This window comes from Triticum urartu, chromosome 1, assembly GCF_003073215.2.
Source record: "Triticum urartu cultivar G1812 chromosome 1, Tu2.1, whole genome shotgun sequence".
In the NCBI taxonomy this organism is placed as follows: domain Eukaryota; kingdom Viridiplantae; phylum Streptophyta; class Magnoliopsida; order Poales; family Poaceae; genus Triticum; species Triticum urartu.
Window position 1 is genome coordinate 555,086,060 of NC_053022.1, and position 9,796 is coordinate 555,095,855.

Here is a 9,796-nt window from a genome sequence, read left to right on the forward strand (position 1 = left end):
TATCCGGATACTTACGATCTTGCCAGGGGCTTGGCCCTGTGCGGCCACTCCTCTTCGCCGTCGTCGGTGTTGGTGGAGTAGTCCGGAGGAGGGGTCTTCCCCCTCTTGGAGCGACCTTCCTTTTCTTCCCTCCCCCCGCTGGAGGGGGAGAGGTCTCTTCTTCCTCCTCCTCGTCTTCATGGGAGGAGTGCGCCTTGGAGTCGTCGGATGATGAAGCCGACACCTCCTGGCGCCGGGCACTCTTTCGAGTCCCCATGGCCTTCTTCTCCGGCACCACGTAGGGTGCCGGAACCAGCAGCTTCGCCAAGCGAGCGTCCGCTAGGCCTTCGAGCAAAGGAGCCGGACAGTTGATCTGTCCGGACATCTCCTGCCAATCCTGTCAAAGGTAAGAGAGCTTAGATCCCGCATGGAGTCAAACTATGAAAAACTAATACCCTGTAAAAGGTAAAAACAGCTTACCGCACGAGCGTGACGCTGCGTGCTGAATCCGCGATCCTCGGTAGCGGATGCGGGGGCCTCGGCGCCCTTGAAAAGCACCTTCCAGGCATCTTCGTACGTCGTGTCAAAGAGCCTGCGCAGAGTTCGGTGCCGCGCCGGGTCAAACTCCCACAGGTTGAAAGCCCGTTGTTGACACGGGAGGATCCGGCGGATGAGCATAACCTGGACTACGTTGACAAGTTTGAGCTTCCTGTCCACCAGGGTTTGGATGCATGTTTGGAGTCCGGTCAGCTCTCCTTTTTTACCCCACGACAGGCCCATCTCTTTCCAGGAGGCGAGCCGCATAGGGGGTCCGGATCAAAACTCGGTGGCTGCGACCAATCCAGGGTCGCGCGGCTCAGGGATGTAAAACTACCCCGACTGCCACCCCTTTAGGGACTCCACGAAGGAGCCCTCGAACCATAGGACATTGGGCATGTTACCCACCATGGCGCCTCCGCATTCCCTTGGGTGCCGGGCACCACCTTCGGCTTGACATTGAAAGTCTTGAGCCATAGACCGAAATGGGGGCGGATGCGGAAGAAAGCCTCGCACACGACGATAAACGCCTAGATGTTAAGGACAAAGTTCGGGGCCAGACCGTGGAAATCTAGGCCATAGTAGAACATGAGCCCCCGGACAAATGGGTGGAGAGGGAAGCCCAGTCCGCAGAGGAAATGGGGGAGGAACACCACCCTCTCATGGGGCCTAGGGGTGGGGATGAGCTGCCCCTCTTTGGGAAGCCGGTGCGCAATGTCGTTAGACAAGTATCCGGCCTTCCTCAGTCTTTTGACGTGTCCCTCCGTGATAGAGGTGACCATCCACTTGCCTCCCGCTCCAGACATGGCTGGAGAAGGTTGAGGTGGGGTGTGCGGACTTGGGCGTTGGAGATCGAGTGCGCGGAAATGGATAGGCAAAGGAGGAAGAAGGCGTGGATGAAAAGGTGGATCCTTATCCCCTTATATGGGCGGACGCGACTATGCGCCCCCACCAGCCTAGTAAAACTTGCTTATTTCCCAAGCGTCATAGTCAATGGCGCGGTTCGGTTACCCACGCCTGTATTGATGAGAATCCCGGAATAAGAGGACACGATCTCTGCTTTAACAAGACGTGCCAAGGAAACCGCCTTGCTAAACGCGCTGAGGTGGGACAGTAAAACGAATAAAGACTTGGCCGTGGTGTGATGTCACGCTACGGAATACATCAGCAGATTAGATTTGTGTAAATATTATTCTCTCTATGGCAATATGTGGAAACTTATTTTGCAGAGCCGGACACTACCTTTGTGTTCAAAATCTTCTATGAAGTACTTGGAGGAGGAACCTGCCTTGCAATGCCGAAGACAATCTGCGCGCCGGACTCGTCGTCATTGAAGCCTGGTTCAGGGGCTACTGAGGGGGTCCTGGATTAGGGGGTGTCCGGATAGCCGGACTATACCTTCGGCCGGAGTCCTAGACTATGAAGATACAAGATTGAAGACTTCGTCCCGTGTCCGGAAGGGACTTTCCTTGGCGTGGAAGGCAAGCTTGGCGATACGGATATGTAGATCTCCTACCATTGTAACCGACTCTGTGTGACCCTAGCCCTCTTTGGTGTCTATATAAACCGAAGAGTTTTAGTCCGTAGGACGAAGAACAATCATACCATAGGCTAGCTTCTAGAGTTTGGCCTCTCTGATCTCGTGGTAGACCTACTCTTGTACTACCCATATCATCAATATTAATCAAGCAGGACGTAGGGTTTTATCTCCATCAAGAGGGCCCAAACCTGGGTAAAACATCGTGTCCCCTGCCTCCTGTTACCATCCGGCCTAGACGCACAGTTCGGGACCCCCTACCCGAGATCCGTCGGTTTTGACACGACAACGCCCAATAAGGGCTATCTTCCACGTGTCGAGCGAATGCGAGGAGCCAGGGCGTTTTTTACATTCGCCCCCCTAGCTAGGTAAATAAATCGTCTATTAATGGGATGGGGATTCTTGGATCCAATCCACGCCATCCTCCCATGGCGAGAATCCATCGGAGCGCGCTCGGAAAAATCCACTCCATCATGGCCGGCCATCGCAACTCCTCCTCCCACTGCCGTAGCCCTAAGCCCGGTGATTGGGAGAAGTGGTCCCAGGGATTTCTCCCTCCAGCGTATATGGTCCCCGTCCGAGCCAGGATTGCGACCTATAATGGCGGGGAGCAAGCGAAGAGCCTCCCTGAGAGAGTATGGGATTAGGGGGTCTCTGGACAGCCGGACTCTATCCTTTGGCCAGACTGTTGGACTATGAAGATACAAGATTGAAGACTTCGTCTTGTGTCCGGATGGGACTCTACTTGGCATGGAAGGCATGCTAGGCAATACGGATATGTATATCTCCTCCTTTGTAACCGACTTGTGTAACCCTAGCCCCCTCCGGTGTCTATATAAACCGGAGGATTTTAGTCCGTAGGACAACATACAATCATACCATAGGCTAGCTTCTAGGGTTTAGCCTCTCCGATCTCGTGGTAGATCAACTCTTGTAATACCCATATCATCAAGAATAAATCAAGCAGGACGTAGGGTTTTACCTCCATCAAGAGGGCCCGAACTTGGGTAAAACATCTTGTCCCCTGCCTCCTGTTACCATCCGCCTTAGACGCACAATTCGGGACCCTCTACCCAAGATCCGCCGGTTTTGACACCGACACTCCCCAATCCCTCCAAGGGGGAGAGGGTATGCCTTGTCCTTACTTACTAAGGGGACCTGGATTTCCAATCCATCCGTTCCTCCACGGACTCCTGGATTTTTACGGCCTCTAGTTGCATAATTTCACCCCTGCTTCCATATTACACATCACCTGTTATGTTGCCATTTGTGGGCTGTTTCTGGGCTGCGAGGCTCATTTCAAGCTGTGGAAGTGGATATTCTGTCTTGTGCCCCGTACACAGGAGGAGGGGTCACTTTATCAAGTGGGCGGAGCCAAAATATGGCGCATCTTCGTGACCGGATACTTGTCCAGTACCCCGAAGAAGACGTCCGAAGACTGGCCTTCGGAGTGGTTTTACATGGAGGACGTCCCTCTTCCAGACCCTGTTTAGAGGGGTCTTCCCAAGTTCAACATTGCTCCTTTGAAGAAACAATGAAGTTGGCGCCCCCGGAGCCCCCAGGAGGAAGACAACGGAGAAGTCCTTTACCTGATGGACCGGATTAAAGTGCTGGCTCAATCAGGATTGACAATAATCGAGGTTATGTCAATATGCATAATGCGGGGGGTGCAGCCGCTTTAATATCAAGGGCACCCCCTGTGGTGTTTTAACGGGGAAGATGATGCGACCCGTTACGGGCGTAAGGGACCGGACTCCGATGCTGCTTTAGCAAAAATTCTGTCCAAGTTGTTCAAGGGAGAGGAAGAGGAGTTCATCCATATTAAGCCGCCGGATGGATTCTCCATGTACAACCCTCCAAGCTGGGTGAGCTGTCACTCTTTACTCCCAACCTTCCCGCATTCTTTGTTGTAAACACTCACCTTGCCGTTTCATGGCAGGAACTGTGAAAAGCTGTAAGGGAGGTCAACAGCCCACCTCCACAACCGGAGGACCCTGACCGAGCCCTTGACCCCGGACTCGAAGAGGATTCGGACATATTTGTGGAGCTGATAGAAAGGAAATTCTATCAATTGAGCTGCAATGATGCCATGGTGGCCATAACGGCCGACTATCCTGGACTACTCCCTGCATCGCATGTAAGAAAAGACCGTAGTCCCAACTCCCAAAAAGGATCCCCTTTTACGCACTTCACCTACCATACACACATGGTGTCTTACAGGGAAGGCCTTCGGGACGCCATGCCGAACCCGCAGTGACTCGCCAACAAGGGGCACCAAAGCCGGGTAGGCCAAAAAGGAAGGCAGTCAGGACGGAGAGGCCGGTGTAGAGGTATGACACAAAACCTCGCTCTGTGGTTGTTGTCTTTCTTTTAATATAATGACATCCATGTTTCCTAGTAGAAAAAATGCTCGTCGGACTATATCCGGGGAGGCTGCCGATCACGCCTCCATCAGTCGGGCTCCAGGGCCGGACATAGAGGCGGAAGCTAACACGGGGCGGACGCCGAATGCTCCTTCTACAAAGGATGCGGACAGACTATTCGCTACAAATTCCAAAGTGGAGAGCGCCATGAATCACATGCGTCGCCGGGCCGTACTCCGTGACGCTTGTTTCTCCCAAGAGGCATTCAATGCCTTCAACTTAGGAGACGTGTACATCTGTGCTTCTCAGAATGGTCTAGCCTGAGCCACGGACCAGTATGTAAAGGATATACGGGTAAGAAAATCTGACGATTATATGTAACAGTAGCCCCTGAGACTTGAAACAGTTGACGCAACTGATTTAAGGATCATTATTTGTGTAGGCTCTTACAGAGAAGAATTCCCTCTTGTCTCGTTGAAGGAGTCCGAGAAGGGCCCCTTTGGTAACACTTGTTTTGATTTCAAAGAATACAGGTACCAGGTAGTATACGCCATGCATGCAAATCTAACAATAGATGTTGCAGATCACCTCGTAGTGAATCCGGAGGCTGTGGCGGTGAATGCGGCATGTGCTGATCGACAACTAAATGCTGGCGAGCGCGTGCTTACGTGAGTCAGGCAGGAGAAAAATGATCTCCAAGACGCCAATATCCGGCTGGGCGTTGAACTGAAATATGTTCGAGCCCAGCTTGTAGACTCCATGAAGGAGAATAAGCGGCTTCGGCGCGGCAGTTTTAGTAAGTGCTTGAATGAACTTTTAAAAGGACTTCAGTGAAGAAGCCGACTAACAGAGTTATGTCTGCAGGTATGCTGACGGGTCGTCCCGCGGAGGAGATGCCTGGGTCTTCGGGTGATCTTCTACCAGAGCTCCCACAGCTGCACGAGCAAGTTCGGTAGGTGATGCAAGGTATTGCCCAAGCCTTGTGGCCATCCGCGTCCCCGCCGGGAGGCATGGGGGAGCTTATAGAGAAGCTCAAGGGAGCGCTGCGGCACTTCCGATTATGGAAGATATCGACCTGCCGACAAGGTGCTAGGGAAGCCTGGGCTATGGTGAAGACGCAATATACCAAAGCTGACCCAAACCATATGGCCGAGGTCGGACCTGTGGGGCCCGATGGGAAAGAGATCCCCGTCAGTTTAGTGTATGACCAAGTAGAATTAGCCGCAAAGTATTCCCAGCAGGATTGTCGGCTAGACAGGCTGTTGGATGGTATAGAAGAAGAATTTAATCAGTCTTAGTGACTGTGTACTTCAAATGACATATGTAATGTCCTAGCCAGATTGTAAATCATTTGTCATGGCGGACCTTTTCGCTTCGACCTCTAGAACCGATAGTCCGGAGTGTATCCAAATACCCGCTCGGTTATGAAAAAACTAGGGTATGCATGGAAACCAGGCGTAGGGGTCATAAGTGCTTGAACAGACAAGTACCCAACTAGCTATGTTATATTACATGGGTAGTAAGAAACATCTTCCAGGGAGAATAGTTCCGTTAAGGGTTCCTTTCCCTGGGTACGCATGACTTAATGTGCATGTCCGAACTGCGAAAAGAGACGCGGGCTATAAACATCTCGGGGCATGTTTCGAAAAAAGTCATCTTTTATTCACCGACCGAATATTCCCTTAAGAACGCTAGCTTTCGGCTTCACCCAGTCTGAGGTACACATCCGGCTGACCCGGCAGTAACAATCGCAGAGGTGCTCCCCTTATGCCCTAGCTGAATTAACGGGAATGTAGGGCATAAATACAAGAGCCAGGCAACAAAGCTTGGCCAAAACTTAATTCATATCGATACATATAATGGCAAAAAAAGGTACATGCGGAAGAATAACACATGTGTGGGACACAAAGCCCAGAAAAATAGTTAGATTAAGCTTCTGTATAAGAGGCCCCCAGGTATAATGAGCGCGGTTAGCGTGGCATGATTGGGTAACCAAGACACAAGTTTAGCCTTTTAGGGCTTTAATGAGAAATAAAAAGAGAGAAAGAGAGAAAAGACAGATATGCAAAAAATTGACGGAGGAAAGGAGACGAACATAGAGTCCGGCGCTAGGCGTAGAATTTTCGGAGTCTGACTGCGTTCCATGGGTTTGGCTCGAGTCGATTATCCGATGCATCCCGCAGACGGTACGCTCCACCGGTCAGAACCTGGTCGATAATGAATGGACCTTCCCATTTAGGCATGAGCTTGTTCTTTTTCTTCTCCGGCAGGCACAGAACTAGTTCGCCAACGTTATAGGTTTTGGTCCATACTTCTCTGCTTTGATACCTTCGAGCCTGTTGCTGATAGAATGCGGAATGGGCCTTTGCCACGTCGCGCTCCTCCTCCAGGACGTCCAAACTGTCCTGCCGATCGAGCTCGGCCTCTTTTTCTTTGTACATGCGCACTTGAGGTGAGTCATGAATTATGTCGCAAGGCAGAACTGCCTCTGCGCCGTACACCATAAAGAACGGTGTGTATCCGGTAGTGCGATTCGGCGTGGTCCGCAGCCCCCATAGTACGGAGTCGAGCTCCTCTACCCAGTGCGTGTTTGAATCATTTAAGGACCACTGTCGCTGTCAAAACTGGTGGATCTCGGGTAGGGGGTCCCGAACTATGCGTCTAAGGCGGATGGTAACAGGAGGCAGGGGACAAGATGTTTACCCAGGTTCGGGCCCTCTTGATGGAGGTAATACCCTACTTCCTGCTTGATTGTTCTTGATGATAGGAGTATTACAAGAGTTGATCTACCACGAGATCGTAGAGGCTAACCCTAGAAGCTAGCCTATGGTATGATTGTATGTTGTCCTATGGACTAACCCCTCCGGTTTATATAGACACCGGAGGGGGCCAGGGTTACACAGAGTCGGTTACAAGGGAGGAGATCTACATATCCGTATTGCCTAGCTTGCCTTCCACGCCAAGGAGAGTCCCATCCGGACACGTGACGAAGTCTTCAATCTTGTATCTTCATAGTCCAACAGTCCGGCCAAAGGATATAGTCCAGCTATCCGGAGACCACCTAATTAATCCAGGACTCCCTCAGTAGCCCCTGAACTAGGATTCAATGACGACGAGTCCGGCGCGCTGTATTGTCTTCGGCATTGCAAGGTGGGTTCCTCCTCCGAATACTCCATAGAAGATTTTGGACCCAAGGATAGTGTCCGGTTCTGCAAAACAGGTTCCACATACTACCGTAGAGAAAATAATATTTCCACAAATATAATCTGCTGCCACGTTTTGACAGCATGACATCACCCCATGGCCCGGTCATTATTCAAACCGTTTTTCTCAACCAGCACCACACATATCACGAAGCGGTTTTCTTGAAACGTCTTGTCAAAGCAGAGATCGTGTTCCCCTTATTACAGGATTCTCGTCAATACGGACATGGGTAACCAAACCGCGCCATCAATTACGGCGCTTGGGGAATAAGCGATTTTGCCAGGCAAGTGGGGAGGCGCATCGCCTCTTCCGCCCTTATAAAGGGATTACGATTTACTCTTTTCACCCACGCCTTCTTCCTCCTTGCTTACCCACTCTCGCACACTCGATCTCCAGCGCCCAAGTTCGCGTCTTTCATCTCAAACCACTCCAAGCATGTCCGGAGCAGGAGGCAAGTGGATGGTCTCCTCCGTCATGGAGGAGAACATCACAAAGTTACGGGAAGCCGGATATCTGGCCACGGATATCGCGCACCGGCTGCCAGCTGCGGGGCAGATCATCCCTACTCCCAAACCCCATGAGAGGATAGTTTTCCTTACCCACTTTGTCTGCAGACTGGGATTTCCTCTCCACCCGTTTGTCCGCGAGCTCATGTTCTACTACGGGCTGGATTTTCATGATCTAGCCCCCAATTTCATCCTCAACATCTCGGCGTTTATCGTCGTGTGCGAGGCCTTCCTCCGCATCAGGCCCCACTTCGGCCTGTGGCTAAAAGCCTTCAATGTCAAACCAAAGGTGGTGGTAGGCCAGCAAGCATAGTGCGGAGGCGCCATGGTGGGAAAAATGCCCAATGTCTCCTGGCTAGAAGGCTCCTATGTGGAGACCATAAAGGGGTGGCAATCGGGGTGGTTCTACATCACCGAACCGCGAGACACCAACTGGGTGGCGGCCCCCAAATTTTGATCTGGAATCCCCAAGTGGCTCACTTCCTGGAAAGAGAAGGGCCTGTCTTGGGGTTCTTCGGTAGAGCAGACCGGACTCCAGACCTGCACTAGGAACATGATGAGCAACAAAATCAAGCTCGTCAACGTGGTGCAGGTCATGCTCTTCCGCCGGATTCTCCTGTGCCAACGACGGGCATTCAATTTGTGGGAGTTCGACCCGGCCCAGCACCAAATGCTGCGAGAGCCCTTTGACACGACGCATGAGGACATCTGGAAGGTGCTGTTCAAAGGCGCCGAGGTGCCTCCTTTCCTCTCCAAGGACCGCAGACTCAGCGCAAAGCGCCGCGCTAATCCGGTAAGTTTTTGTACCTCGCAGGGTATTTATTTCCCCTGGTTAAATAATGTGTGGGATCTAAGCTCTCTTGCCATTAACAGGACTGGATAAAGACAGGGGAGCAGCTTGATTGCCCAGCCCCTCTGCCTGAAGATCCCGTAGATGCTCTCCTGGTGGAGATGCTGACTCCGGCACCTTACGAGGTGCCGGCGAAGAAGACCAAGAATAAGGCCACGGGGACCCGAAAGGGTCTCCGGCGCAAGGTTGTATCGGACTCTTCCGACGATGACTCCAACATGCCCTCCTCCCATAAAAATGAGGAGGAGGAAAGTTCTCTCCCCCCAGACGGGGGAGACAAGAAAAGGAAGGCCGACCCAATCGGGGAGGCCGAAGGGTCTAAGAAGGGAAGGACCCGTGCTCCGGACTGTTCCACGACGGCCGCCGACAGCGGCGACGAGTGGCTACCCAGGGTCAAGCCCCTGGCGAAGTCGTAAGTGTTCGGACACCATAGTACTTCATGGTATGTTTTATTGCACTACTTCTCCTCATGTCGAACATGATTATACAGTCCGTCCCGAGGACATCTCGACGTATCCTCGTAGAGCGGCTCATTGGACTCGTCGGATAAGAACAGTGGTTCTCTTCCGGCCGCTTCCAGCCCTCACCCTACGGACAACACCGTGGTATTGTCTCAAAAGGCACCGTGCCAAGGGGAGGTGGTCCTGGAGGCGTCTCGAGGCGACCTCCCGGACCCTGGGTACCAAGGGAGCGAGGCTCCTACGGCCTCCGAGTTCGGCCCCCTGCCGAACACTACGCCGGAACCTTCGATGGTTCCGGACTCTGGCAGGCGGTCCCTCGTAAAGGCGGGCCAACCACCCATGCCGGTGTCCTCTTTCCA